Below are 27,505 nucleotides of genomic sequence, written 5' to 3' on the forward strand. Positions count from 1 at the left end.
TGATTGCTCTTCCAGAGGACACGAGTTCAGTTCCCAGCACCCACGTGGCAGCTGATAACTGTCTGTAACTCCAAGATCTGACGCCTTCACATAGACATACATGCAGTCAAAAGCACCAATGCAAATAAAATAAAAATAAATAAATTAAAAAAAAAAACAGACACAAAATACCTACTAGGCAAAAAGCCTGCAGAAGTGTTGAGAATACCAACATAAGTGAGCCATGTGCCAAGGAGCTGTCTCGTGGGGGCGTTAGGATGCGGAAAAGAAGGCATCTTGCGGGGACTGGGGAATGAGAATTTTTACGCAGGAAGGCTGATAAACTGAGTACATCATGGTGGGTACTTAGAAGTAGAGAGATGTCCTGCTTCTAGAGTCGCAGAACCTCTCCGGCCAAAAGCATCCAGCTCCGCGGCGCACGTCTACCGAAGCCTCCAGCCTTCCCTTCCCCACTGCTAGGCCCGGGGCAGCGGAGGAGGCAGGTGAAAACAGCACCGGGCGGTGGAGTCGTCATGGCAACCAGAAGTTCCGCGGTCCTCACTACCCTGCTTCCACTTCCCCCCCCTCCCCGGCCCGAGCTGGGCTCGAGTCTCGCGAGACTTGCCGGAGCGCAGAACCCAGCCGCGGTGATCTCACCCGAGACTGAAGGAGGGAGGAGAGGGAGGGAGGGAGGGAAGGGAAGGGATGGGGCGGGGAGAAGGGCCAGTGCAGCGCCGCCACCGCCGGCAACTTTGTGAGCGAGTTCAGTACGTGCGTGAGCGAGTGAGCGGAAAGTCAGTGCGGCGCCGAGTCCCGGGGTGGGGAGGGTCGAGGGAGGGGGGTTGGGTGGGCCTCGGAGGCCGCCCGCAGCGCGCCCACCGCCGCCGTCCCGGGCTCCCTTCCCGCGTCGTCCCTGCGCGGGTCCTCCAGCCCGCCGTGGGCAGTTACCTGTCCCCTCCCCCGCGGCCACTCAACTCCCCCCCAACCCCCCCACACCCCCCACACCGCGCCCAGCGCGCAGCTCCGCAGCCGGGACGCCTCTGGGCGCCCGCGCGCTCATCGTTCCCGGGAGCCGGGGGCGGGATGGGGGCTCGAGGGCGCGAGCTGGGGCCCGGGCGCCTGCACAATAGTGGATGCCCGGGGACTGGTCCCTGTGCCCCCCCCCCCACGGCGCCCAAAGCCCGGCCGCTGCGGGTCGTCTGTCCTCGGAGCCCGGCTGGGGAGCCGCGCTGATCCCGCCCCCGCGGCCCCTACGCCGGGCGCTCGGAGCCTCGGATCTCCGCAGAGGAGGCGGCGAGCGAGCGCGCCCCGACCGTCTTCTGCACGCTTTCTCTTTTCTCCCCAGGGAGAGCGCGCGGACGACGCGCCCCGGACGCGCGGCAGCACCGGGAAGCCCAGGCCAAGCGGTAAGTGGCCCCGGGGACAGCGCTGGGAGTTGGGGGGAGGGGCCGGGGCGGCACTCCTGACAGTCCCCTGTGCCGTCCCTGGCCGGGGATTCTCGGCCCCGGAGCGGGACGCTCACAGCCGCTGAAAGTTTGATTTCCGATTTGGTGGCGTGCTGGGGATCGCGGCCCCGGCGGGGGCGAGTCTGCGCTCCACCGCGTCCGGCGCGCGCGCGAGCGCGCGTCCTCACCTCGGGATCTGGATCTGCTCCCCTAGAGGCCCTGAGCCCCGTGTCCCCGCTTGGTGGCCGTGCTCACCCTGCGGTTTTGGGCTCCTCGGAGCGACCCTTCCCCATCCGTCACCCGGTGAGCGCTTTGCAGGTGTGCTGGAGGGAGCAAGGCCCCAGTTGGCTCATGGTGGGTTAGGGAGACCTTCGGCTGCGGTCTTGAGGGTGTTCATTTGCCTCTTGGGGGATCCTGGAGACTGAGATCCGAGGATGCTCCAACCTGCGTTTCTTGGAGGAAGTAAACCTCCCGAGGGTCGAGAGGCGTAAGGGTGCTGCATAGAGAACTTCTCTCTTTGCCCTGTCCAACTTCGCTCCTGACCTTAAAGGCAACTTGCCAGGATGGTAAATCGCTCCGTGGCATTTCGACGTGGGCAAGCAGTCGCGTTGGGCAGGTTGAAATTTCATCGGGGCTCACCGTGCCCAAAACCAGAGGCACGGGAAATAGCTTTCAAGGGAGGTGTTGTGCTGGATTGTTGGCATTCCTTTTGGAAGGGGAAGTATTTGGGGATGGGTAGCTTCTAGACTGCCTTGGGGCTTTGTAGATTTGATTTTTCCTGACGTCTAGTTGAGAGGCGGCCTTCACTGAAATTCATACTACCTGGTACACGATTATATTTCTAAACTCGAGCCGGTGATGCGATGCAAATTTCAGAGGGAGGTGTCGGCTTTCATCAGGTTCCAGGTCTATCTGGATGAACTGGGGCTGGCGTTTCCTCTATAAAGCGAGCCTTTCATGTTGAAACTCTGACTCAGAGTCTTAAAGCCATTCTTTTTTATACTGGTACTCAGTGGGAGTTCAGTGTCAACTTTCTCCTGTCTTCTCGAATGAGTATCTTCCAGTGCAAAGGTGCTCTGGCTGAATGTTTTGGACAACCACAACATAAAGTCTTAACCGAATTGCTCCTGCAACCTCGTTTAGGGACAGGAATGATTTTTCTGTATCTTGGTTTAACGACTCTCCCACATCCCCTTTTCCTTTCCCTGAAAGCTGCAATTAAGATGCCTTTACTAGGATGGAAAAAATCCTGATAGGATTATGCAGAGCAGTTAAAAGGTTTAAGTAAAGCAGTTTATGGTCACTGATGTGTCCAACTATGAGGTGACAGCCCAGTTATTAACTAGAATATTATTACTAAAGCATTTTCCCATGAAATACGTTATTGACACTAAGGCATTAACAATAGTGTTTTAAAATGACTTGGGTGATGGTGTGAACAGAAACGGGGCAAAATAAGACGTTTGGAGTGCTGACTTCCTTCTCTGTCACTGAGGCTTTTTTTTTTCTTACCTCACTAAAGGACTCCTGAAATTGACTATCATTAATTAGATTTCTCCAGTCGACCAAGAAAGAGTAAACGGGTTTCGCAAGTGGCCAGAGACAGTCAGTAGGTGTTAGCTGCTCTGCAGTTCCGGGCTCTGTTCTTTGAGTTGGGAATCATGATCCTGGGGCCCTGAACTTTCAGATTTAGTCAAGCTGTGACTCCATGTCAAGGTTCTGTGGAAGGCTGACTTGAACTCTTGGAAGTAAATCATCCTCACGTCACTAAAATGACATTCTGAGATTAGTTTTAACTCTTCTTTGACTCACATTTTCAGTGGTATTTCCTGGCTTTTGTATTTATTTTATGTTTGCTTTGAATTACGTGTGTAGTGGTGGTGTAGTCTTCTTGCTTGATTTTTTTTTTTTTTTTTTGGAGCAACTTTTTAAAGAGCTTCCTAATAACTGACAACATTCTGTAGATTGAAGATGGCTTGAGATTAGCAGTTGTATAAGCTCTGGGATCTTGGTTGAGTTAAGGAGTGCATATGTTGTATTTTCAGTTGCAGTTTGAATTTTTAAATCAATGATTTTTTAAATGACCTCTTAGAGCCCAAACAGTAGCAGTATGAGTGGCACCAAACTCTGAGATCAAATTCTTGGCTAACTTAGTGGAAGGTTTATGTGGTGAATGATAAGGCTTGGGTGCCTCTTGCCTATCTGTATTTTTATTATCAAATGGTATGGCTATCACGAAAGTTTTCAGGTTACTTCTTAGATTTGAGTATTTTGGTTCACTGGCCAGATTGGATTTTTGCCAAGGAAGACAAATAGCAACTCCCCCACCCCTAAGCGCTTGAACTCTGATGGAGCAAGCTTCTTTGTTTTGTTCCTCATAACAGAAGCTGAATCTCAAAATATGAAAAATAAATTGTCCTCTAATTTCCCTTCATTTGTAACCTTTTGAGCCTTGCCAGGCAAGCGGTGTTTACTGAATGCCACCATCCGTGAAGTGTTTCTCTTGGTTTCTGTGACTCCAGTGGTGGGCATGATCATTCTTGGCCTCAGGGAACTGTTGGTCTCCAGGATCATGGATCCTCCCATAGCTTAGTGTATGAAGATACCCCCTGGAGTCCAAGGTTTTACACATGAGGCAGTTTTGATTTTTCAACTTATTTAAAAGGTTTGAAATACTTGTCTTCAGAAGGTGTGGCTTTCAAATACCTGCTCTGCCACTTGGCTGGGGTGGTCTTTAAAAATAGCTGAACCCCTGGTTCCAAGCTCTCTGTCTTGTGCTGCAGCTTGAGCTCACAGTTGGGTGGCAGCTTTGCTACAGTACTCTACCAGAATGTGTGTATAAAAATACTTTGTAACTAAAGTCTCATTTGCAATTGCATTTTCCTACCCTGTGATGAGCAGATTCATGGGTGGCTGGAGAGAGTTGGAGCATAATTCCTTTGGTCTAGTCTTCCCACTTTGCAAGTGAGGAGGAGCTCCAAGCCCAGGGAGTGGACATGATTTGTAGGTTATAAAACTGGATACAGGCAGATTCAGGGCAAGTGGCCTTCCTGCTTTAAACATGCTCCTCTGTTTCACTTTTGTTCTTTTTCTACTGTGCTGAAGTTTGTTTCCTCTTCTTCCTCATACTTAAGTGTTCCATGATTATTAAATACTAAGTAAGGGAGAAGCAAAACTGAAGGAAATAATAGCTACATTTAGTTTGGAAAGCTCTGAAGGTGGCATTCATGTCCTGTTTGGTACCTGAGCTTTGGAGTTGCTCAGATAGCTTAGTTATGGAAAAAGGAATCCTTAGTTAAAGTTTCTGCTCGGTGGAGCATGGAGGCTTTATTATTATTATTTTCTAAAGACACCTTTATCATCTGGTGTCCTGGTGCTCTTTAGAAGAGTCAAACTTTCTTGTTGTTCATCTTTTCTTAGGTTATTTGCAAAAGAAAGGAGTTGTCCTTGCCTTGTTTCTGGAACAATGGCAACTTGTGGTTTGTCCATTAGCTCTGGGGAAGGGTTGCATGGGGTGTGTGTTGGGGTGAGGGGCAGTCGGGTGGAGGATTGCAGATGCAGCAGGTGCTGGTTGTTGGAGCCCTCTCTGGGCAACCCAGCTGGCTTGTGTAGGACTCCTACCCCCTGCTGTGATCTGAGTCTGGAGAGAAGAAACATCCCTGCTGGCTGAAGATGGACATTTAGGAGAGGGGCCGCCCGTTCTGGGGTGGAGGGTGAAAGCGCAACCTCATTGCAGGATTCACAAAGAGGTTGTGTGCTGTATCTCTGAAGATTGACGGCCCAGCCCAGGCAAATCACTTCTGCTTTTTGCACGTTGGGAATGGGCCTCATGGTCTTTTTGCTTTCAGTTGTATGCCTGGATAATTAAAAACAAAACATCCTTGTTATGGCACTTTGCTTTTCAGACGTACATTTAAGTTGATTATTCCTGATAGCTCATTTTTTTGGGATGCACTTTTGATGAGATCTGGTATGTGAGCCATGGGAAGGTGGGAACAATTCCCCTGGCTCCAGCTCTCTTGAACACAGGCCATTTGAGCAAGGGACAGAACGACAGAGTTTAGTCTACTTTGCAACCGGGAAGGTGAGGAAAATCATCTGAGTGTGTCTTTGGAGGGAGAGAAAACTTGGCTTTCTCATTGTGTCATTATCCATCTTCTCCATTTCCTCTGTCCAGATGGGATAATATGACCCCAGAGGCAAAGAGATTTTCTTTTGGGACAGGGTCTCACTTTGTCACCCTGGCTAGCCTGGAACTACCATGTAGATCAGGTTGTCCTTGGCCTCACAGAGATCTGCCTGCCTCTGCTTCCTGAGTATGGGAATGAATGTGTTTTCTTAAAGATTTAGAGAGGTGATTCTAAAATGGCACAGAGGGGCGTGAGGGTCTTGGTGGTGCTCTGTAAGGTAGGCTGTTGCTTCTGGAGGTCTGAGATGAGAACTTCCAGCTGATGGCTCCTAATTGGTTACTTATGCTACAGTTCTCTCTCTAATTAGATCTGTAGGATGCCTAACTTTAAGTTGTGGGAAACAGGCACTTACATAATGTTAGATGGGAGACTAAGCTTTCTGAGGAATTCTGGCTTGGAGATGGAGAGTTGCTGGTTTTGCAGAGGGGTCGCTCAGAGACTGCTGTGGCTGTAAGGACTTCCAGCCACAGTTTCCTGGGCCTCCTTTGTTTCTTGAGCTGAGTCCTTTCCCAGAGTGTGAACAGGTGTGGCCATTGACTGTTTTTGTGGTTCATTCAGAGCCTTGCTTCCTTTTATAATGAGTTCTGATCTCAGAAGTAGCTATTGAGAAATTCAAAAGCAGAGGGAGGGCTGTGTGCCAGTTGCTCATGGTCCTGGAGTCTGGGACTCTACTGTCATTGGGGATCCCTCCCTCCCTTCTTCTCTTCCTCCCTCTCTTCCATCCTTCCTCCTCCACCTCCCACCTCCACCTTATCCAATACAGGAGATTGAACTCAGGCAGGTGCTCTACCACTGATGGACACCCACAGCCCTGATTAGTGTCCTTTACCTTAGCTTCCTATATTACCTTTCTGTGATTAATGCTTTCATATAATAAATGGTAGATTTCACTTGAGTGTGTTCTAAGCCCCTTGCATTTCCTTCCATGCACTCAGAGAAGCAGTACTGAACTGTCTTCAGGGAAGAGTCCTGTTTATTAGGAGGTGTCTGTAAGAGGATGCTCAAGATACCTGGGTGTACCTTCAAGGACTAAACAGAACGTCAGCGTTTCCTCATAGACTCACAAGCAGAGTTGTGGGCTCTGGTGTGGAGGACTTGCTTAGCGTTTGTGAGGCTCTGGGGTCAGTCCCCAGCAGGTCTACTTCCCCTCCCTACAAAGCAGCCCAGTTCTGACTCCTGAACCATCTGCTACCATACTGCTTGTCACCCAAGACTTTGAGAAAAACACCTGTCTGTCCTGAAATGAGGGTCAGTGTGGAGCTGATCAAGCTTTCCCTCTCTCCAGGCTCCACTGGAGACTTGGGCAGATTTCACTAGTTTGTCTTCTGAGTAGCTGATGGTGTGTGTGTGTGTGTGTGTGTGTGTGTGTGTGTGTGTGTGTGTCTGTCTGTGTGTGTGTGTCTGTGTGTCTGTGTGTGTGTCTGTGTGTCACAGAAGGTGCTTGTTAACAGTTCATGGGTGGGGTCTAACTTTTCTTTGGTGGGATTGTTCTGGAGGGTGTTTTCAAAATAATGTAGCCCGAAGCAGCTTGGGTGTGTTGGGAGGTAATAAGGGATGCTGTGGCTGGTGCATCACAGCAAGGTCCAGGGTGAGCAGGGTAATCGGGCGGTGGGTGTTGGAAGACGCTTGCAGGTGATTATGTCTTGCTGTTTTCCACAGTGGCTTTATATGCTTTTTGGATCTGTGTTTGACAGCCAGGTGAATCATTGTAGCAGTGTAGCTCTCTGGGGTCTTTGAAGTTTCATTTTGGATAGCTGAAAAGGAGAGTTCCATCCCCCACTGGCCACTCTTCAGTAGAGTTCTGTTTACTGGAAAAGGTAGCTTGGAAGAGATCTAGAACTGGCCGCCCACAGGTAAGGGGCGGGCAGTTTTGCAGTGTGGCTGGGACTTGTCCATTCAGTTTGGTAATTGTTTGGTCCACTAAAACGATGTGGTAAAAACACGAGTGTATAGTTCAGTGGTGGTAAACTCACTCCCGCTTTTGTGAACTAGAGCTCGAGAATTGACACTGTACATCAGGCAGCCCCCCACTCCCTCCTATCCTAGCCCCCTAAGTGGCTGCCTTATTTCACTAGGCACCATGTCCTCAAGGGTGACAGCCTGTAGTATGTCAGAACTGTATTCCTTTTGGCTGGCTCTGTTCAACTCTTGGCTGTCCTGAGTTTTTAGTTTTTCAAGACAGGGTTTCTCTGTGTAGATTTGTTTGTCCTAGAACTCCCTCTGTAGGGCAGGCTGACCTCTAACTCAAAGATCCACTTGTGGGATTAAAGGCCTGTGTCACCACCGCCTGGCTATTTTTTTTATTTTTTTTTTAAAGATACCTTGTCCTGATGCTCTTTAGAAAAGTCAGTTTCTTGTTGTCTGTCTTTTCCTTCCCTTAAGTTCATTTAGGGAAGGAAGTAAAGTGATTTAAATGACAGAATTTGAAAGCAGTCTATGGTAAGAGCTGTTTCCAGCATCTCCTGACTGGCAGAGAACATGCAGAGTCCGTTGTCTTGAGGAAGCTTCAGAAAGGACCTTGAATTGATCTTGACGGTTGGATGTTAACTCAGTGGGTGTTCTGTGTAGAGGCCAGAGGTCAGCCTTGGGGGTGGTTCTTCGGGTACCATGCATTTTTGTTTTTATCTTTTTATTTTTTGAGACAGGTCTCTCACTAGGCTGGAGATCTGGAGTCAGTGAGGCTGGCTGGTTTGCAAGCCCTAGGGAATCTGCCTGTACATACCACCTCCCTACCACACTTGGCTCTTCTGTGGGTTCTGGGGATGGACCTCAAGCCCTTGAACTTTACTGACTGAGTGGTCTCCTTAGCCCCTCACTGGGTATTCATTCCCAACTCTACTTGTTAACTCTTTTCATAGCCTCAAGGGAAGGGTCTTCAATGACGTCTCTAGAAGTTATCTGCGTTTTCTTAACATTTATATTTTGTATGCATACATGCCTGCATGTATGTACGTGCACCACGTGCATGTCTGGTGCCCACTGAGGCCAGAGGAGGGTGTTGGATCCCTTGGGGCTGGAGTTACAGTCCAACTGTGAGCTCCTCTGTGAGTATCAGTAACCTAACCCCCAGGTCCTCTGGAGAGCAGGTAGTGAGTGCTCTTAACCACTGGGTCATCTCTCCAGCCTTGCCTATGTATTCATTTAGTGAAGGCTACCTGTTTTACTTCTGACACAAAACAGTTGAAGCTGTTTATTATGGAAATAGTCCTTATTAAATGTTCTTTATGTGGAGAAAAAAAGAGACAGTGTTGTTTCCTGGTTTCCAAGGAGATAGGCTTTGGCAAAATTTATTTTATCAAGTGCTTTTCTAATTAAGAAAACTAAAGGAAACTGCCTGTAATGTATCTTGGCTACAGTTTCTCCGAAGACCAGGGGTTCCAAGTCTTTGTTTCTCCCACTTCCACATCCAGTCCATTCCTGGAGAACCTAGACACCTCCCTGGTTCTGGGTAGCCCTGGGTTTCACCGTCAGCTGTTGGCATGGGTCATAACCTTCTAGATCTTACTCTTGTTTGTTCATTGTATACCTACACACCAAGCACTCTCTGCTTTAGGGGTTTGGTGGGCTGAATTGAGTTTTCTTTAGAACCTACTGTTAACCTTGTATGAGTTAATTGTTGTAATCAATGAGCTTTAAGGTAGATTTGAGTAGTTGATACTAGAAACATTTTTGAAAGCTCTTTAAGAAAGATTTAGTTTTTTTTTTTTTTTTAACTTTTAAGACATTTTAGCAAGAAAATTCTGTAATGGTTAGTACTTTAAGTAATAGTTTCATTCTGATCCAAAACTAATCACTATTTTTTTTTTTTTGTTGTTGTTGTTTTTGTTTTTCGAGACAGGGTTTCTCTGTGTAGCTTTGCTCCTTTCCTGGAACTCACTTTGTAGACTAGGCAGGCCTCGAACTCACAGAGATCCACCTGCCTCTGCCTCCCGAGTGCTGGGATTAAAGGCGTGCGCCACCACCGCTGCCTGGCACTAATCACTATTTAGACTTGGCTCTGGACAGTTTCCTTCCAGGTCATTTTGGTGACGACACGTCTGGGTCCTCCAGCCTTCTTTCGTGTTACTAGTATCACCCAAGAGTCTCACTCGTACCCTGTGATTGAGAAGCCTGCCTCGGGCGTGCTCTGCTCTGAGTCGGAGAGCACCACATGCTTGTGCACGGTGCTCTTGAAACATGCTCACCAGATGCAGACTTGCTGGAGGACTCAGTGCCAGTGCTTTGCCAGTCAACTTGGCATTTGCCCGTGCTGCCAGATAGCCCATGTTTAGGCTACCCTGTACAGTGGTTCTCTACCTGTGGGTTGTGACCCCTTTGGTGACCCTCTGTTTCCACAAATATTTACGTTATCATTCACAACAGTAGCAACATTACAGTTATGAAGTAGCAGCAAAAATAATTTCATGGTTGGGGGGTCACCGCAACATGAGGAGCTGTATTAAAGAGTTTCAGCATTAGGAAAGTTGAGAACCGCTGGCCTAGTGGGAAAATTTCTTTCTAAAGTTAGCATTTCCATTTTAATTTGTTGTTGGGAATCCAACGTAGTATTGATTCTCCATTAAAAGATTCAGTTATGCTAAGTGAACTGTAAGGATTTCCTCCCATGAGGGAGGGATGCTGTTGGCTGCTGTAAATCTGGTCTCCTTGTTGCCAAAGAACACTGAAGGTCTGTCCCAGCCTTGGTTCTGCTGCATGCTATGTGGAGTTCTGCTGTTCTTTACTTGTGGGCAGCTCTCTTCAAGGGCCTTACAGGAAGATACCCTTTTGTCAGAGGGGCCTGCCAACAGGCAGCTCTGGGGAGGTGACACCCTGGGGGGGGGGTTCTGCACAATGTGTGTTTTCATTTATTTTTTAATTTACTTTTTTGTGTGTGAGTGTTTTGTAAACACTTATGTCTGTGGACCACATGGGTACAGTGCCTGTGGAGAACAGAAGAGGGTGTCAGATTCCCGTGGGATAGGAGTTACAGATGGTGTGAGCTGCCATGTGGACGCTGGGAATTGAACCTGGGCCCTCCGCAAGAGCAGCCAGTGCTCCTCATGGCTGAGCCATCTCTCCAGCCCCTAAAGCTGTGTTAAAGGACAGCTTCTCTGAACAGTGGTTCATAGAGCCAGGAGGATGTGGGTGGAAAGGAGGAATGTGGTAGCAGAAGTGGGGGTGAGGAGAAGGGCTGGGCCCCGGGTGTGGCCCTGGGGCTGACCTGGTTTACTGGGGAGATGGTGCGCCCTGCAAGTGTGCAGTCAGGGATGGCACTGCTTTTGCCAGAGCAGCTGGAGTCATAGAGGTGCCGAGGACCAAAGTGGCGGCGACTAGAGGAGCAGGTTTGGGTGGGGAGTTCAAGTGCAGAGTTGATTTGTACATGTTGAGTATGAGATGCTTGTTGACATCAAGTAGGCAGTGGACTGGTGCGTCAGTGCTCATGAACTTGGGTTTCCTCATCTGTGAAATGGGGAAGTATCTGCCTTTCTCAGAATTCTGGAGATTAAATGAAGGCAGAAAAGGCTGTGATAGTCCTGTTGGTGGAAAGAAGACTGACTGCCATCTTAAAGACTTTGGGATGTCTGGAACCACTTAGCTCATGGGCCAGCATGTTCTGTGGCTGGCTGGTGAGAGGTTCTCTGGGATTCATCCTTGAGGCCTGGACAGCTTCCTGGGAAACTTGGTATTTTGGTTCTCTAGGCAATCCAAGAGCTTCCTTCTGCGTAAAGCCAGGGAGCTACTTGGGTAGTGTGTGCAGAGCTGCCTCTTAAGAAACAAAGCTTTGACTAGAGCAATTTCATTTAAATGGAAAGATACTATATTGGGAAAATGTATCATCTCCTAGATAATTTATTATTTTAGGCCTTCGTAAGCTAGGTAAATGCCTCATTATATTTCTAGTTAGTTTTTTTTTTTTTCCAGATGACATTTAAAATGTATTTGGACCTATTGGTTTAAAATTTAAGATCAAATAAAGATGTTGAAAATACCAGTCCTATATTTTGATAAATAGCGTTTTAAATTTATTAGATGTGTTTTTTTAGAGATAGCCGTAAAGAAGAAATGTGTTTCTTTACATCGATACTTCCCTTGGGACGCGAGAGGTGGCTCAGAAGTTCTTACAGCGTTTGCAGAGGACTGGGTTGAGTTCCAGTCTCTTACATGGCAGCTCCCACCTGCTCCTAATTCTAGTTCTGGGGCTCAGATGCACTCTCCTAATGTCTGTGGGTTCCTGCACACATGGGCTGTGTATACTAACACTCAGGCACACATGTATACATAGAATAAACATTTAAAAATAATTGATACCTTCCCAGTAGTTGTCTGCTGCTTTAGACAAGGGGTGGGCCAGGGGTTGGTCTTTGGGGGCAGTTTTGGACAGAGACCAGTTCCCCTCATAGGTTGGATGCATTCAGATGGTGTGATCACAGACTATGGTGATGCTCTTCATTGTCCTCAGAGTTGGAGCATCAGTCATGCTGGGCTTGAACTTACTCTGTAGCCCAGGCAGACCTTAAAGATGGGATCTTTCTGTGTCTCCTCCTGAGTAGTTAGGATACAGGTTTGTGCCAGCAAGATCTATTGGGCATTACTGTGTGTGCCCATTGCGAGTCTTTGGGGTGTAGAGAAATGAAGGGTACGTTGGAGGGTCTGGTCATGTGGTTTGTTAACTGTTGATGAATGGTTGTTGCGGCACCAAGCATTCTGGGGGTTGAGTGGGAAGAGTGATGGCTTTAACCGTGAGGGACAGTATGGAACGGCGAGAACTATTTTTTAAGTAGGTGTCTTGGAGGCAGAAATTATTTTGGGTGCTCCCTGGTGTCCAATAAGAAAACCTTCCTTTTTGTTAAGCTTTTGATCAAATCCTCAAATTAATTTTTAAAAAATTATATAGTTTATTTTTATTTTATGTGCGTTGGTGCTTTCCTGCATGTATGTCTGTGTGAGGGTGTCAGATGCTGTGGAACTGGAGTTACAGACAATTGTGAACTGTCATGTGGGTGCTGGGAATCGAAGCCAGGTTCTCTGGAAGAGCAGTCAATGCTCTTAACTGTTGAACTGTCTCTCCAGTCCCTACATCCTCAAATTTATAACATGGGTCCATTCATCTGCTCAGTAATTGTTGATGTACATAATCCGTTTTTCCTGGATTGACTTACTGTGCATTACTTTGTTTGAGCTTTTGAGGAAAAAAACAAGGTGTGTAATACAATAATGACACAATTACTGAAAAGCCTCAAACTTTCTGTTTAGGAAGCATACAGTAAAGGATTTAGAGCAATTGTAAGAATCCTCAGGAAGGGATCTTCGTCATCTTTTCCATGCTTGTTTTCTCCTTACAAGGAGCTGACTTCGTCTTCCTGCAATTTCCTTTTAGGTTTTCCAGCTCACCTGACAGTTGTTACCGCAGCTTGTGTGCAGTGGCTTCTGTTGGTGAGAGGCTGGAGAGGCTAAATGTCTGAAGTTACAGTGCTTATTTATGAAGGGCTTTCTTACAGCGTTTTGCATCATCACTTACTAAATCCCATTTAAACCGTCCAAGTCAGCATTTTTTGGTGCATTCGTAGAGTTGTGTGACCATCTCTCTCCATAAACAGTTAGAACATTTTTCATGATTAGAAAAGACCTCCAAACCCATTTTCAGTCACTCCTCATTTCCCTATCTTCTGACTCACCCCATCACTACTACTTTCTCTCTTTATAGACTTGTGTAGTCTGTGTGTTTCATGTAAATGTAAGCATGTAGTGTGCCATATGTGCTAAAGGGCGTCTGCCTCCCAACTCCATCAGACCTCCTTCCTCTTCCTCCTGCTCCTCCTCCTTCTCTTCATCATCATCATCATTATTATTATTATTATTATTACTATTATTATTGTTTTGGCTGTTTTCATGACAGGGTCTTACTGTGTAGCTCTGGCTAGCCTGAAACTCACTCTGTAGATCAGGCTAGCCTTGCACTCACAGAGATCCACCTGCCTCTGTTTCTCAAGTGCTGGGATCAAAGGCGTGCGCCACCACATCTCGATAAAGCACACTTTGCCTCTTGCAAACACTTTCCCTTTTGGTGGCATTGTTACAGTCACAGTACAAAGTCCCTGTGTGCTGATGCAGACACTGCCACCTGTGCTGTGACCAGAGAAAAGTTCCAAGCTGCCAGGTACTGCACATGTGGGACAGAGTGAGCCTCGGGCCTTCTTAAAACAAACTAAGGCCTGAGACCCGCATGTGCCCAGTACATCCTGACTGCTGCTAGCTTGCTGCTCCGTGCCCGAGTCTCCACTGGAGTTTTCCAGACACCTCTCTTTGTACTGAGCCTTCCCTTCCTTCTCCTTGTCTGATCTGTGAGCACACCTGCGTTTGCCCCCAGCAGTGGGTTCCCATTTCCAACACTTCTCTTTGTTTTACTGCTACCCTCCCAGAGCCAACCTTCACCTTTATATCTTAGTGGCTGGGGCGGTCTCCTTCACAACCACTGGGCAGTTCTGACTAATGTCACGCTGCACGCGCTGCCCTGCAGCTAACGTGTCTAACATGCTCTGTGCACCAGACCCTCACTCCTGCTTCTCTGACCAGCTTGGTGCCTCTTTCCTTCCTGTTGATGTGAGCTTCTGTCTCCTGCCAGACTGTCGTGCACTTCTGTGCTGGGCTTCTGCTCTGCCTGCTTACTAGCCGCCCTGGTTCCTTTGAACCTTCGTCTGTTCACAGCTTCAGTTGTATTTGCAGGCTTACCTTTCTCTAGTTTAAAAAGTGTACACAGTCACGGACAGCCTTCTTGCTTTCATTCCCTTCTTGCCTTGTAACCAGACTGGCCTCAAACTCCTCCTCATCTTCCCACTGCCTGTGGAATGCTGGGATGATAGGTGTATCCCACCACTCCCAACTTGAACTCTAGTTTAATTTGGATCTCCCTCATCCTTTAACACCCACCTCTTCAGTGAGAACTTCCTGGACACTGTATCTATCTCATCCTGATTTTCCCCTCTCTGAAGTTTACTTTGCTCTGTTGTATGTGTAACTCTCCAGCATGTAGTAAGTACAGAGTTCTTACGGTAGAACATCATGAGAGTAAACATGGGTATGTGTACACATGAGGAAGGACTTATCCGGTAGAGCTCCCTGCAAGTGTTGAGTGCATCCATCCTGAAGGGGGCATTGTAAGGGACATTCAGGCTCCACATGAAGGGTCAGCTGGGTGAGCGGGTCTCGGGCATTGTAAGTATACAGAGCCTTCATTTCCATGGTGGATGTTCACATTGAAGTGTCTGTGAAGTCACTTGGAAACGTCTCAGTCAGATGATGCTCTTCATCCTGAAAGCCCACGAGTCTCCCCTTGACCTTGCTGGGTTTGCACGTGTGTTGTAAGACCTTGTACATAAAGCTTTTGGTTTTGTCTGCTTAGGACACCGAGCCTGGAGGGGCATATGGACGGCAAGAGAACCCCCCTGATTTCTTTCCAGGTATACCTTCTTAGAGGAGAGGGACCCTTCCTCATTTTGCATGTTTCTCTGTTCACTCCAAAACATATTAGCCTGCTGTTTACTTGTAGGACTCGTTACTGTGTGTTTTATCCAGTTATCCTAATTAATATTTTGGCCTGAAAAGGAGCCACCTAGTGTTGAGTCGCTTCATGGCAGGAGCCTTTTGCTTCCTAGACATAGGATTAACATTGGCCATGATAGTTGAGGACCCACTTCCTGTCACCTGATTTTTAATCTTTCTAATGGGCCTGCAAGATAGACATTAGCACTGTGGATGGGGACATGCAGCTGAATTCAGGGGACAGGATTCCTTCCTGTGTCATGCCCTGCAGCAGCTGTCCTGCAGGGGTGCAGCTGTCCTGCAGGGGTGCAGCCGTCTCTGCAGGGGTACAGCCATCTCTCCGGAGTGTCGTCAGTGTGTTTTGGTTGTGTGAGCACAGTGTATTTTCCTGTTGGAAATATCAGAAAGTCTGTCTACTTATAACAGAGAACGATGACCCCCCAGTCAGCTAAGCTAGTCATTTGTTTTAAACACTAGTTCATGCTGATGAAACACTCGCTCCACCCATTTCTCCAGTGAAAGGCTGTCTTCCTAGTAGAAGTTTTAAGTTGGGAATGCAGTTCATAATTGGCTCATGTTGTCCCATATTTTTTTGTTTAAATCATTGCTAATGACTGGGAGTTCTCAGAGTTGTCACATGAGTCAGCTTTTGGTGTGCCTGAATTCCAACTGTTGTGGGACTTGGGCTTGTCAGTGTGACCTGCACAGTTAATACCTTTCTCCAGACTCCGTGGCAGGTTTGTCCTATGTTAGATGGATCCAGTGAACCCTTAGGAGATGATGAACTGGAAGCCTGGCAAGGCTAGGGTACTTGCCTGGCTACCAAGCACTCACCTCCTCCTGTTGGCTTCAATAAGAAAACTCAGGCGTTAGATGAATGAATTTGTAGGCAGAGGGTGAAGAGAGCAGATACCTCAGATTTCTAGAGAAGGTCTTGGGTACATACTGCATTTCCTCCCTCCAGGGGAGTCAGGGTAGGAGGCGCTGGCTGCCTTCTCTTGGCCAGCTGAGTGCACAGAGGTTGGGGAGCAGCAGCCTCACGGTGGACTTCGACATACTACAGAAGCCCACAGCGTCAGGTTGCACAGTTTCTAGTATGAGCAGCTAGGTGGAATGTAAATATTTATAATTGTGGTGAAGCAAGTCTAAATCTTAGCAGAGTTTGTAATAAGGACAGTTTTTTCCTAGAAAACTTTCTCTTCTCAGCCCAGGTGAGACAGAAAACCCGAGGCATCTATTTTTGCAGTGAAATGCTTCTTTTCTCACCTTGCTTTGTGGGTGCTGGTGTGACCTCTGGCCATCATCCCGCATTGACCTTTGCCTTAAAATGACCCTGTTACCATCAGTCTAGTATCTGCCTTGTTTGGAAAAGAACGTCCTTTAAGAGCCTGGGGCATGATGAACACACACACGAAAGTATGCAGAGTGTTGATGGAAGCCGCCTCACCGGAACACAGAACCAGGTGTAAACAGTCCTGGGTCCTAGGAAATGGGAGTTCAGTTGACAGTGCAGAAACCACTAGCTCAGGCTGTGGTAGAAGGACGTTAGCTCAGGCTATCTCTGGGGACAAAGCGGCGCCTTCTCCACCCTGTCCACGTCTGCTGAGCCTGGCTCCAGGTTTGCAGAGCACGTGTGCCCTCCCTCACGTTTTACACGTGGGTCAGCTCTCCCATGCTAATGTTGGCCACTCCTTTTTCACGTTAAGTCAGTGAGATGTCCTGCTTTGGGCTGTTAGATAAGGCTTTCTGGTGGTTAATCAGTCTGGGCTGGTGTTATCTTAATCCTTTGTTTGCTTTAGTGTTTAGTCTTACTCAGTCTCAGGGCAGATTAATCTTGGAGGATATTGTTGAACTTTGGTGGCTTAGGGCCGTGATGTGCCTCCTGAAAGGCAGAGCCCTGGTGTGACTTAAGGAGTTCAGTTCCTGCTGCTCCGTCTTGTAGCAGTGTTTGCCGGGTTGGTCTTGGTTCACCAAGGATGGAGCAGAGTGGAGCAGTGGACCCCTGAGTAGGTGCCTTGTCGTGAGGGGAAGACTTTTCCTGTTGGCTGTCTGTTGTTGAGAGCAGCCTTTCAGTCCCCACCCTTTCAGATGCTGTACACAGGCAGTGACCCCAGTCCCTTAGGACGAGCCCTGGTACCCGTGATCACCTCGCTGTCGATCTACAAAGTCAGACATTTCCTGATACTCACCGTTTGCTCAGCATGCACTCAGCTGTTCTGTGGCGGGGTGGGCTCTGAGGCCTGTGCTGAGTGGTGGGTCCTTAAGGTGCTTGTAGCTAGCGAGCCCTGCGGGGAGACAAAGCAGCCCTTTTGAGTGCCCTCTCTTCCGGCTTTCCCTGGTCAGGAGAACAGCACAAAGGGCATGTGGAAAGTTTGGAAAACACAGGGAAGTATGAAGAAGGGAAAAGCCGACATCTTTGTACCACCCCAAGGCCCAGCATTCCATTGCTATGCTTCTTGACTTTAGAAACGGCTTCCGACCAGGCCATAGTGGTGCATGCCTTTAATCCCAACACTCGGGAGGCAGAGGGAAACGGATCTCTATGAGTTCAAGGCCAGCCTAGTCTACAAAAGCGAGTTCCAGGATAGCCAGGAATGTTACACAGAGAAAACCTATCTTAGAAATCCAAGAAGAAGAAGAAGAAGAAGGAGGAGGAGGAGGAGGAGGAGGAGGGAGGAGAAGGAGGAGAAGGAGGAGAAGAAGAAGGAGAAGAAGGAGGAGGAGGAGGAGGAGGAGGAGAAGGAGGAGGAGGAGAAGGAGGAGGAGGAGAAGGAGGAGGAGGAGGAGGAGGAGAAGGAGAAGGAGGAGAAGGAGAAGGAGGAGAAGGAGAAGGAGGAGAAGGAGAAGGAGGAGAAGAAGGAGAAGGAGAAGGAGGAGAAGAAGAAGGAGAAGAAGAAGAAGAAGAAAAAAAAAAAGGCTTCCAAGCCAGCAAACCCAGAGTTTTGTCCAGTAAAAAGGGAGCTTTGAGGTTCTATATGGTGTTTTCTTGGGGTGACTGTTAGGTGGCTGCCTCAGAGTTCTCTGGAAGACAGACATCGAGGAGCAAGCACAGACCTAGGAAGGTTGCCCATAGATTTCCCTGTGAGACATTCTGGGTTACAAGTGCATTCTAAAACTTGGTGAGATGGGTGCTGGCCTTCAGATGCTTTTCTCAAACATCATTTTACTTGACACACACACCTCATTCCAGTCTGTTAAAAACTAGCATTTTTCACAATATACCTATCAAATCTAGGAATTTTCATTTTGTAGTTTAGATATGGAAATAGATTTAGTGGCCGAGTTGCTTGTCTGAGTCACAGTATTCTATGTTGGGGCAGTGACCTGCTGACGTTTTATAGTCACAGACTGAGTTCCGTTGCACCCCTGTGATTTTTCACTTTCAAAAAGAGGACAGTGATGGGTGATGGGTAAACTCACAGGTGATTGAAAAGGTGACAAGAGCCTGAAGGCTTGTCCTTGGGTGTCAGGTGGGGACAGGTGAACTGAGGATTCTTGAGCAGGTGGGTGGAGGAGGGGGAGCCGAAGGAGGAATAACTGGCACCTTTTTGGGGTTAATTTTGGGTAGGGCTGGTAACTGACCAGAGGTTAAGAGCAGGATGGGTACTACATGAGAGATGCTTGTTTCTCCTTGCAAACTTAGTTCTTTATCCACGTGCTCAGCACTTGAAGCTGTCCTGTGTGTAATTCTGGAAACCAGGCTGATTTGTACTGAAAAATTGGGTTGAAGTGGCCATTTGTTTTGGGATTTGATTATGATTGGGGTTGTGTAAGGGGGCTCTGGTAGCCCCCATTTTCTGAAAGGTATCTCTTGAAGCTCGGAAGAAAGATGGCGTGTTGCCACGGCCACTAGATCTATAAAAGGAAGCATGGGAAGCCCCAAACAACAAAATTCTGGTTGGATGTATGGGTGCAGATATCTGATAAACAAAGTTGGGGAGCTTCTAAAGAAGCCAGTGAAAACAGGGCCACTGGGAAAGAGGCCAGATTGAAAGCAGCTATTAATATGCAGATCACATGCTGTATAATTAGTCCAGTTGCTTCTAGTGTTTTCACACCTATACGCGGCCATCACACACACAGTTGTGGGGGATTTCATCACTTCATCAAACCCCTAGACCCCTCTAGTTACCAAGCCCTTCCCTCTCCTACCCCCTCAACCCTAGGCAGACATCTGTCTATACAAATCTGCCCATCCTGGGCATTTCCTATAAATAGCATCATGATATGTGGACTTAATGACTGGGCTCATCACATGATGCTTTTAAGGTTCATACATGTCTTTCTACTTTGTTAAGGAAGGTCATTTGAGTGATGTTCAGAAGAGAAAAGGGTATAATAAATAAGAGGTAGGCTCAGTTCAAAGTGTGTTAGGAAGTTGTGTTCAGTGTTACAGTTTAGATCCTGAGTGTCCCCACAGGCCTTAATACATCAGGTCCGGGGGAGGCTGTGGAACCTTTAGAGGGCGGGGCCTGTTGGGAGGAAGTTGTGTCACAGGGCTGTCTAGAAGGGTATTAGCATGCTGGCTGAGGTACTAGCATGCAGCAGCAGGAGAGCCGCCTTGCCCCCCACGTCTGCTCCCACAGCTCCAAAGCAAGGGGCCAGTCCACAGCAGACTGAGCCAGATACTGTCCCCTGCTTGCGCCTGGCATTTTGTGACAGCAGAGGAAAGCTAATATGTCCAGTATGGCCTAGGGAATGTGGGAGCAAGACTGAAATGATCACAGTGGTGTCTAAAGACCTCATAAGTGTAACACACTTGCATACAGGTCATGAAGATACAGCTTGATGGATGGATCAGAGAGAGGTAGTAGGTTTTCATTTTGTGACTGGAGGGAGTGACTTGGAGTGTTGGGGACGGGGAGCTGCAGAGGTCATTGGTGGTGCCAGAGCTCCAGGTGCCATGGTGTAATTTAAGTATTGCCAGCCAGTTAAAACAGGTTTTCTTTTTCTTCTTCTCCTCCTCCTTCTTCCATTTCCTTTCCTCTTTCCTTCTTTTTTTTTTTTTTTTCTAGCATTTTTCTACTCAGGCCTCTTTTTACCTGAAATTAATTTGTGCCCCTCAGATGATCTTTATGTATATAAAGTAGGTAATGCAAGTCAAACACTTGACAGCAAATCATTAAGAAATTTGTTTGTTTGTTTTTTGTTTTTTTTGAGACAGGGTTTCTCTGTGTAGCTTTGCGCCTTTCCTGAAACTCACTCTGTAGCCTAGGCTGGCCTCGAATTCAGAGATTCACCTGCCTCTGCCTCCCGAGTGCTGGGATTAAAGGCGTGCGCCACCACCATCTGGCATTTTAAAACAATTCTTTGGTATACATGTAATTTTACTATTTATTAAAGATGAAAAGAAACTAGAATAATAATGAGGTGGATGTGTTTATCTTTATGTAAAGAATTCATTCTTGGCTGAGTATTTGATATTACAGGTCAGGAGTGTCCCCAGATTCTCAGAGCTGACGGATAACTCTGACCTTAGAGCCACCATTGCTGAGAGTTCGTTCACATAAGTGCCAGAAATGTCTGTAAGGCTGTTTTGGAAACAGTTGGGAACGCTCTCCTCGTCCCAAGCCACACTTTATTGGCTGCTTTTCATGGCACTCAGGAAAACAGCCATACTAGTTACGGTCTTGTGCTGTGACAAGTCCTGACAGAGGCAGCTTCACACACCCGTCACGACCAGGAAGTCACTGCAGTGGTGTGGGGCAGCGGACCGCGGCACCTGCTGGGGCTCGGTCCACCCCACCCCACGCCCTATTATTGGAGTTCAGGATCTGAGTCTGGGAGATGGGGCCAGCCACATTCTTCAGGGTAGGTCTTCTGGTCAGTGAAGCCTCTCAGGAAGTGGCCTCACAGACATGCCTGGAGTTGTGTCTAGGTGTCTCTAAATCTGTTCAAATTGGCAACAAAGATTAACATCACAGCATCTCAGACAGCGGTTTTTAAAATCAAACATACTAACACAATACAATCCACAGATATACAAATTTAATACTTAAATGTTAAGGAGTAATGTTAGAAAAATATGAAAAGTCTTTGTTTTCTGTAGTTAAATCATTGTACTTTTAAGAGCAGAAAAGTTTGTATGTACAGTAAAAACATTGCAGTTTATAGCAGCTTAATAGTTTAGACTTTGAGCCAAGGTGTTTCAGGTGGAGCGCTCATTGTTACTGTATAGCCTGACATGTACTCGTGTGTGTGTGTGTGTGTGTGTGTGTGTGTGTGTGTGTGTGTGTATGTGTATGTATGTGCCTGTGTGCACACATACTCAGCCAAGGCTGTGGTGAGGTTGCATGATGCAGACCTGTGAAAAACACTTTGCATTCCATATGTGTTTAATTCTATGTTATTTTTGGTCATTGTGTGTTCAGAAACTTCGCATTGTTGTCAAACTGCGACTCAAATCTGAGTGTTGTGTTGTGAAAAGGGGCCATTTGAATGCCCAGAGAATAGGAAGCAGCCATCTGAGAATACTGAGCAGCCTTTTAAATTGTGTACATTTAACTTTATGAAATATTTAATAAGTTCTTTGTCACGTCTCTGAGGACCTACATTAAGATTAAGTATAGGTTTTGTCTGTACACCAGCTTTAGGAATCACTGTAGTATATGTGTTTGTTATTTTGATGTTACTAATAAATGGGCATCATCTTCTTAAACTTGAGATAAGGTTAATATGGGGTTCGAGGGATTGCTTAGTCCTTGCTGCTCTTGCAGAGGACCCACATGGTGGCTCATGACTATTGTATCCAGTTTCAGGGGATCCAATTTCTCTTCTGACGTCCAAGGACTCCTGCACACACCTGGTGTGCATAACACTCAGGTATACACACACACACACACACACACACACACACACAATCAAATAGATAATATTTTAAGACTGATAAAGATTAGGGTATAAAGATACAAATTAATAAAAACATTCAAAGTAGGCTATTGTGTCATGTCTAGCCTGGAAATACTTAATTTCTGGAGTGAGAGCCACAGAGCCAGCCCAGCAGCCAAAGGACACATGTGGTTCACATGTTATCACCATCAAGTTCAGACTCATTTCAGCAACTCGTCTGCTTCAGCTCCTAGGACATGATTGTTTCTTAAGGTTTGGTGTAGCCAAATTCTGAGTTTTCCTCTCAGATCGTCTTGTTTTTCGGAGATGGAGGGGCTCTCATTCCTTCTGTTATCAGAACTAATGGCCGGCGCTCTGTGATGTGTGCTCTGTGATGTGTTAGATGGAAGCAGCTGGGCCAGCAGGTTTGGGGAACACTGTCCTCAGGACCGGCAGCACTGAGGGCCTCCTGGCCCTGTGCTGGCGTGGACTAACATTAGCAGCATTCTCTGAGCTTCGCTGATGCTTCTGTCTGCTTCCTGTTGGGTCAGACACCTCCGTTCTAGTTGGCGGAGCCTTCTGCTGGAGTGTCGGCATCCTTAACTGGCCTCAGGTTTGTAAGTGGTCCTTCAGAAAGGGTTGCCTTTGAGTGCTCCTGAAAACTAATCTGTGTTACTTGATAGTGCAGAGGAACTGATTACTCCCAGACATCAAATGTCCTTTGTAGGAGTTTGTTGCTCCTTCAGAGAACAGTGTTACAGCCGATTCTTTTTCCTGGCTCTGCTAACTGATGTTATGGAATCTAATTTCTATATACCAAGAAAAGAATGTGAACGTGCACGCTTGCTCCTGGGTGTTTTCAGTCTGCTTTTGGTGTTAGGTAAGAGTGTCATGTTTTAGTTGTCTGCTCTGTCAGTGGTTATGTGATTATCTTTTCCCTGAGGGATGGGAAAATGAGTGAAAAGTTCACCGCAGCCTCGTGAAGTAAGCTACGCCTTGGCACCAAGTGCTGATCACTTGGCACACATGAGCATTAGATCACCTCTCCTGCTCCTTGGGAAGGTTCCGAAAGTGCTACCTAACTCTACAGGATTCTCCATAAACTCCAAGTGGTGCAGGGGGTGATGTGTACTGTTTCCTGTTCTCAGATGTCTTGCCAAGTTACTCTCACCACGTTCTTTATTGATAGAAAATTAGTTAGACAAAAACCATTTTCTTCTCCCTGCATGGCAGAGGTAATGAAATGTATGAGAAAGTACATATAAGGAAAGATTTGAAGTGCTGCTTGTGGATATGAGCCCTGCTTATAGACAAAGAACTGGAGTTCAAGGGGGATGTCTTGAATGTTTCCTTCAGTCAGTTCCTCTGCGAAGAACATTTGCTACAATATTGCTCAGGGTTTTTAACTGCCGAGACCAAGTTCTACCCGATGTAGACAAAGTGAGTTACTTTGTTACATTGCAAAGGGAGGTGGCTAGTTTAGCAAAGTGTTGGAGGGACTAAAGGAAGAGACTGGCTGGATGTGGTGGCACAAGCCTTTAAGCCCCAGCTTGGTAAAAGCAGAGGCAGGCTGGTTTCTGTGAGTTTGAGGCCAGCCAAGGCTATATAGTGAAACGTAAAAACGTAAAAACGAGAAAGACTGCAAGCTGAGTTTCTGGGAATGGCTGACAGGAACCACAGTGCAGATAGCCTCTGAGGAGCCGCATTGGTCAGGGGGCCCCAGATTCGAAGCTACAGCTAGAATCACCTCACGTCAGCCCAGTGGGCGGTACACACCAGGCTACCCCTCTGCTTCTCCTTGTGACCTTGTGAAGGAGTTCTCCATCAGTGTGTGGTTGGAGGTACCCAGTTTACCAGTCTTCTGATCCTAGGAGGCAAGGGCGCTGGGAAGCGTAACCTCCTCCTCAGTTTAGTTTTTAAATTCCGTTTTGGGAAGGTGAACTTCCCTTGTTATGGAATAGAGATGGAATGGAGCCAGGGTGACCCTGGACACCCCGAATAACCGGTGCTCCTTATAGCACCTACTGAAAATGATGCAGTAATCACAGAATTACAAATAATAGAGGAGCCAGCAGTGTCTAGGGCTTTTTTTTTTTTTTTTTTTTTTTTTTTTTCAAGACAGGATATTTCTGTGTAACAGCCCTGGCTGTCCTCAAACTTGCTCTGCAGACCAGGCTGGCCTTGAACTCACAGACATCCTCCTGCCTGTGCCCTCTGAGTGCTGGGATTAAAGGCACGTGCCACCACTTCTGGCCTGAGTTTAAGTACATTTTAAAGAAACACGCCTTTATAGCAGGGAGCAGCACCCAGACCTGCTGTGGTTTAGTTCCGTTAATCCGCTAAGAGCAGGGTGGTGATGGGGCCCAAGGCAGGAACAGCAGCACGCTCTTTAGTCCTTGGTGGGCCAAGCCTTGTGGAGTTGAGACTTCTTGGTGGGCCACCGTGTGTTCATTGCTGCTACTAGAAGAATAAATCAGTGCACGTTTGTGATCAGTTATCTAATTTTTTTTCTTCTCTAAAATAGAGTTAGCTCTGGGAGAGACTTAGAAATTATGCTGTTTTGGGGGCTGGCAAGATGGCTCAGTGGGTAGAGGCACACATGATAACCTGAATTTGATGCCCTGGACCAGCATGGTGCAGGGAGAGATCCAGCTCCTGCAGATTGTCCTCTGACTTCTGTACCTATCTACTCTGTGGCATGTGCTGCCCTGTCCCCACGAAACAAATGATGTAATAAAACAAAAGCAGAAGAAATCACCCATTTAGGAGGCCAAGGCAGGCAAGCGTGTGGTGGCCCAGGCTGTCAGTAGCTGGCAGGTGAGAAGGCCTGCTGAGAGCAGCGTCACTGCTGGGAGCTTCCAGTGCCCCGGAGTGTCTTTGGTTTGAAGGACGCTGGTGGTCTTTAATGTGTCCGATGAACACTTGGGTGCTTGTTTGTTCTTGAGATCTGAGGAAAATGAATCATAGAAGGAAGCATTTGTGCAAAACACACTTTGGGGGAACATTCACTGAGCAGTGTCTAATTGAAGGTCCAAATTTTCTGATAAAATAAGTTGAAAGTGAAGGACACTGTACGTAACTCTCTTCTGTTTTCCCCCTGGGTGTCTGTACGTTTATCCTGAAGTAATTCTTTTGCTAAGGCACTTGCCATTGCACATATGTTAAGAACTGCCTCCTTCATGTCTGCTCAGACACTGCTCTGCAGTGCGCCTTCTTGTCCTGAGCCTCTGTTCCTCCCCGAGTTCCTGTTATCCTGCCCTTCTGTCCTCAGTCACACAGAGCCCTTCTTAGTGACGTGTGCACCTCCCAGAGAACTTGTCTGCTCACTAGACCGCCGTCATCCTGTCAGAGTACAAGCCCCGGGAAGGCACAGACTGCCGCCTGGTCCTCTCTAGCATGCAGGAGAGAATAGGCATGTGGAGAGTGACTGGCAGAAGCAGCTGCCTTTGTGGATTTGTGTTAGTGAAGCGTAGACTTAGCTCTAGTGTTCGCTTATTGGCTTATTAGGAATAGCACGGTCGTCTGTTTGTATACAGAAAATAAGTCAGTGTGAGTTGTGATATGTGTTGTGTTTTTGGAGCCTCTTTGCTTTTTTGTCAATAAACAAGGAACTAGATTCAGATGAAAAAAGCCGTTATCCTAGAGTACTAAGTGATTGAAATGCATAGACATTCTCAAATACGGACTTGGACGTCTCCCTAGCTTAAATGGGTCTCACGGTCACTGTTCCAGAGCCAGACAGCTAGGGGTCAGAGTTTCAGGGTACTGAGTTGATGGAGGAGGATGAGGAGGGAGGATATGGGGTCTTTTTCATCTGATGCCAGAGTCATTCAGCTGTGGAATCCAGAGTAGCATATTCTGTTAATATAACTCTGTTGGAGAAGCTGAGCAGCATACAAAGAGATGTACTCAATGAGAATAATGTTCTATATCCTAATATTCTCACTTAAGTAAGTTTATGGTAGTTGGGGCGCAAGATCATTTGTAAATGTTTAAATAATATTCAGGTGTTTGGAGGGAGGTATTCCCCAGCACTCAGGTCGTGTGGAGGCCAGAGGACAGCTCGCAGGAGTTGCCCCTCTCCTGCCTTGTGGGTCCTGAGGATCAAACCCAGACTGTCGGGCTTGGCAGGAAGAGCCCTTACTGCTGAGCCATCTCCCCACCCCTGTAAACCTTTTTATTACTTAATAAAGACAGGGTGACTTTGAGAATTCAAGGCAAATAAAGATTACATGTTAGAAGGTGGTAAGACACCTAGAAAATGCCTTAGAAATCAGCTAACTTTCATGAGCTTAAGTTTAACTCTCACACTCCTTACCCAGAATTATGCAACTAGATAGGGCAGAATCGGAGCTCCCTGTCCCTTCAGCAGGGAAGGAACACACATCTCCTCTTTGGGCATAATCTAGAATGTAATTGCACATTTGCTTGGGAATCTATTTTTATTGGTAAATTTTAAGTAGTCATGGAGGTATCTCACCCTCTGCAAGTATGTGTGTGTGTTCGTAAAACTGTAGCTCTGGTGGCTTGGAACTTGCTATATAATCCAGGTTGTCCTTGAATTCATAGAGAGCTGTTTGATCCTACCTCTGCAGTGTTGGGATCAAAGATGTGCACCGCCATGTCAGCATGCTTTATTTTTCTCATATAAAGCATTTTTTTTTTTGTTTTTTGTTTTTGGTTTTTCGAGACAGGGTTTTTCTGTGTAGCTTTGCGCCTTTCCTGGAACTCACTTGATAGCCCAGGCTGGCCTCGAACTCACAGAGATCCGCCTGCCTCTGCCTCCCGAGTGCTGGGATTAAAGGTGTGCGTCACCTCCCAGCTTAGCATTTTTATTAGTTCTGTAAAAGTGTGTGCATTTGAGGAATTGTCATTTTGAAGTTGAGGAAATGAATGAAAGATCACCTTAGGTTGCTGTGTTAGAAGATGAATGAAATGAGAACATGACTTCTCCAAGGTGTGGTTGAGGAGAAGGTTGTTACTGTAGATGTGAGCCAGAGGCATCTGGAAGAGTCCAGACTGAACCCGGCCATTGAGAGGAGAGAGGGAGAGAGGCCAGTGGACCGAGAGAGGAGCTGAGTGAGGACCAGGAGAGGGCATGGCTGAAATGGCAGGTTTGTGTAGGAAAGAGAAGCTGTGGGAAAGGAGGGGAAGCCCAACCTCTGGCCTGAGAAGTGCTGGGAGGAGCCACAGGTACTAACTGGGCCTTGTCCTGACAGAAGAGATGTTCAGAATTTAAACTTAAAGGAAGCTGCCATGGAGATGACTAGCTGGTTAATCCGTTCTCAAGTTAGTATGTTGGAGGAAATTGATTATAATGTGGTAAAAAGAATTCATTTAGAAAATGAAGTTAAATTTTAGAATTGCTATTTCAACATTCTGTGTTAGGCAAGGAAGATACCACATTTTCATCTTTTTACTAGATCAGAGTAGTCTTGAGTGGTGCTCACTTTTTGTTTTCTGAGAATAAAATTAAACCATATTTGTATGGAGAAGTGTAGCCAACTCCATTGTATCCCTCCTCCAGCCCAGGGTATTCTAAGG

General features: G+C 47.1%; 1 protein-coding gene across 6 annotated transcripts in view; it reads left to right on the plus strand.

Annotated features, from left to right (window-relative positions):
- Positions 1-688: 688 nt before the first annotated feature.
- Sipa1l1 (signal induced proliferation associated 1 like 1) overlaps positions 689-27,505 on the plus strand; it is a 300,159-nt gene continuing 273,342 nt past the window's right edge. For 3 of the 6 annotated variants that reach the window (XM_028877330.1, XM_028877339.1, XM_037210693.1), the window contains exons 1-2: positions 689-773; positions 1,325-1,385. The gene's annotated coding sequence lies outside the window, so the exon portion shown is untranslated. Of the gene's footprint in view, positions 774-1,302; positions 1,386-1,615; positions 1,743-27,505 lie in introns of those variants that run through there. The other 3 variants (XM_037210690.1, XM_037210691.1, XM_028877364.2) reach the window with 3 other exon arrangements.

Source organism: Peromyscus leucopus, chromosome 14 (genome assembly GCF_004664715.2).
Source record: "Peromyscus leucopus breed LL Stock chromosome 14, UCI_PerLeu_2.1, whole genome shotgun sequence".
Lineage (NCBI taxonomy): Eukaryota > Metazoa > Chordata > Mammalia > Rodentia > Cricetidae > Peromyscus > Peromyscus leucopus.